The following is a 3,585-nucleotide window of genomic DNA, read 5'->3' as shown; positions in this document are numbered from 1 at the left end:
CAGTATTTCTATATTGCCTAAAATATCCACGCTTTGTTCATGCTGTGCAGACCGATCAGTGTTATGACATCAAAGTGCCGTGAGAGCTATAGAGAGCAAACAGCTCTTTATGCTTTCGAATCGCTCTCGCGCTACTTTGATGTCATACACCGATCAGTCTGCGCAGCGCCGCTTCAAGTCGAACACACACCTGCGGAATGTTTTAAATCTACATGGGAAAAAAAAATCGCTTTCTTTTTCCTCAATGATTATGTTTCAGTTCCTCATGCTGTTTCAGAATGGAACAGATTAGTGGAATTTTTTTGTGGAAAAAGGTTTGGACTGTATATATTGCTAAATATCTATTGGTAAATAAGGTTAAAGAGATTTCTTTTAAGCTCATTCATCAGTACTATCCTGTTAAAACCTTTATTGTGTCAAAATTCAAATTAAGTACATATGTGAACTGTTTTCTGTGACACAACCAGAAACGGTCTTTTTTGGCTGTGTTCATACAAGAAAACTTTGGCAAGACATTTGCTAGTAAACTTCATACATAATGACTTACAACTTGATTTTCTGCTATAAAGCAGCTGTCCAGTGTGGAGCTAGCTAATGATAGAATCTTTTTTATTAATGAATGCAAAAATAAAAAAAATAAAAAAATAAATGGTTTGCATAGATTACAGCTTGATCTAGCTCAGGACCGTTTAGATTACTATAACACTATAAGGCGTTTTAAGAGAGCTAATGTTGTGAATAAAATAATTTATCAAAAATAAAATAGGCCTAGCACTTTATTTTGTTCCATATAGGAGACGTTGGGCAGAATGATGCATCATTCAGTCAGTTAATTACTTCTTCATACAGTTAATTAGGGGGTAGTCGTGGCCTAATGGTTAGAGAGTCGGGTTCGAGTCTCGTACCGGCAGGGATTGTAGGTGGGGGGAGTGAATGTACAGCGCTCTCTCCCACCTTCAATACCACGACTGAGACTCGCCATATGTCACGTCACTTTCACTTTCACTTAATTAAATGGTGAAGGAGAAAGTCTCTCTGTCATCTCATTTGGTGTGCCAAATATATTTATTTGTATTGTAAAAAATAATTGTAATTGTACAATAGTAATATAATTATTTGACATTTGAAGCTGAAGTGATAACCTTGTTTTATTTATTAGTTAGAATACGTGTAACTCAGAATTTTAACTAATTGTAAAAGCAGAATAATAGAACAAAGCCTATTGATTAATTGGTGAAATAATCGGTGATTAGACTAGTCGATTAATCGTTGTAATAATTTGTTTGGATTTTTCACTTTTGAGAAGCAATATGAAAATGTTTACTTTCTTTGCAACCTATTTATTTTGCTTTATTTTTTATGCAAGAAATATTTTGTATTTCTTATGAATTTTTTCTCACTTTCAAGAAGATATTAAGATTTACATTATATTATCTACCTCATGTAACAAAAAAAGCAACTAAAACTTTTAATGTATGCTCACTTTTTGGTGTTTTTGTATAATTTTTATGTTTTGTAGGAAAGATTGTTATGTTTTCTGTTATGTGATCCATTTAATTTTTCCCATTTATTTATTTTGAATGTAATTGTTTTTGTTGTTGTTATTTATTTTTGCTCTTTTCCTTGGCATTTGTTTTTTCACTTTCATTCCCTAAATGTATCTTTAACAATAATAAAAATAAATAAATAAATTAAAAAAAAGTCGAACACACCTAATGGAAAATTATTCATTTGCTCAAATTTGTTCATTTTAATGAACACGTTTAAAGAACCGATTTAATGATCGGCTTTTGCATTATCACTTTTAAGACATTTTAGTTTAATTTGTATGGCAAATATCGATATCTATAAAAAGTATCGATATTTATCTATAAAAACGATATTTATCGATAAAAAGTAAACCTTGTCTAGTGATTGACTAATGCTTAGCTTAGCCAATAGCAGTTTCGACTGAACCATTCAATCATTAATTCATTCATTTACAATCTCTAGGACATCTCTAGGATACTTAGGTCTCTTTTTTCAGAACTCTTCACACAGTTCTTCTCACAGCAGTAAATTTTGCATCCAAAATGCATTAAAACTACCAAAGCACTTCATACACGATCAACTCGCTCTTCCACAAGACTATAAAGGTCATCACCCAACGAGCATTCTTTGTCACTTATAAAACAATGACCTAAAACACTAACAACAGGTAGCATTAAACGATGTTTCCTTTCGTAAAATTTCTTCACAAAACAAGAATGACACTCTTTACTGTTAGAATTCACTGCAATATTTGTGACCCTGGAACACAAAATCAGTCATAAGGGTCAATTTTACGAAACTGAGATTTATACATCATCTGAATAATTATTTGACATTTGAAGCTGAAGTGATAACCTTGTTTTATTTATTAGTTAGAATACGTGTAACTCAGAATTTTAACTAATTGTAAAAGCAGAATAATAGAACAAAGCCTATTGATTAATTGGTGAAATAATCGGTGATTAGACTAGTCGATTAATCGTTGTAATAATCGTTAGATTAATCGATTATATATATATATATATATAAATAAATAATCATTTGTTGCAGCCCTACCGTTCAGTTTAGCCCTTTGTAAATATTAGAAAAAATACAGTTCAGTGCTTTGACAATTAATTTTCAATTAAACCCACTGTTTGTACTGTGAGAAGCGGCTTTTAGGAACATTCCTGCAGAAACACAAGAAAATAAAAACTTTGTAGACATTTTGCCACTGATAAGTCTCATTTGTACTTCCTCATTCTTGAATGTAACAGCTGCTAATGTTAGCTGCTGATGATTAGCAGTGGCAGCTTGAGTGAATTAGTTTGTATCAGCATGCGTACTTAATATTGTAATAAACGCTTGTTACCTGTAAATAATAGGTGCATTTATCCTGCAAATAATATAAGCTATCTAACTGGTCAAACCTGCCCTCTTATGGCTGGCCTGAACAGAACATCAGTCTTCATAACCTTGCAGCATCACTGGACTTTCGTAAATGCAGCAGCATATTTATATGTTAAGCTGTTCGGTTATTGCATTAAAGTACACTTATTGCAGCTGTAAAGCATATGGCAGGAACAGATGTTGTCATTTGACACTGGACAGATCGCCGGCTGAAGCATGTTCACAAAAGAGATATTACATAAAAATAAAAAAGCAAACATCACAAATACCTAGTAATACCTGTAAAAATGTTTGATTTGGTCTATACTGGTTGAGGTGAGAGAGGTGCCCGTTCTTCCTCGGCGAAGCACGGTTGATGAACTAATCAAAAATTAAGTTTTGATATATTTACAGTAGGAAATTTACAAAATATCTTCATGGAACATGATATTTACTTCAAATTCCAATGATTTTTGGCATAAATGAAAAGTCGATAATTTCGACCTATACAATGTATTTTTGGCTATTTCTACAAATATTCCCGTGCTACTTATGACTGGTTTTGTGGTCCAGGGTCACATGGGCCATGTTTACATCACAGAACAAAATTATTCCTAAATTGTCCAATCGAACACGTGTGTAGGTGTTCAGCTACATCTAATTGTTTTAATAGTATTTTTTTTTTTT

General features: G+C 32.4%; 1 protein-coding gene across 1 annotated transcript in view; it reads right to left on the bottom strand.

Annotated features, from left to right (window-relative positions):
• The window catches only part of LOC107702657 (asparagine synthetase [glutamine-hydrolyzing]-like), a 23,993-nt gene extending 20,720 nt beyond the window's left edge, over window positions 1-3,273 (bottom strand). The window contains exon 1 of the mRNA XM_016505044.1: window positions 3,199-3,273. The gene's annotated coding sequence lies outside the window, so the exon portion shown is untranslated. The remainder of the gene's footprint in view (window positions 1-3,198) is intronic.
• Window positions 3,274-3,585: the final 312 nt, after the last annotated feature.

Source organism: Sinocyclocheilus anshuiensis, unplaced genomic scaffold (genome assembly GCF_001515605.1).
Source record: "Sinocyclocheilus anshuiensis isolate Anshui unplaced genomic scaffold, SAMN03320099.WGS_v1.1 scaffold1142, whole genome shotgun sequence".
Lineage (NCBI taxonomy): Eukaryota > Metazoa > Chordata > Actinopteri > Cypriniformes > Cyprinidae > Sinocyclocheilus > Sinocyclocheilus anshuiensis.
This window is presented reverse-complemented; position numbering and strand designations above follow the sequence as displayed.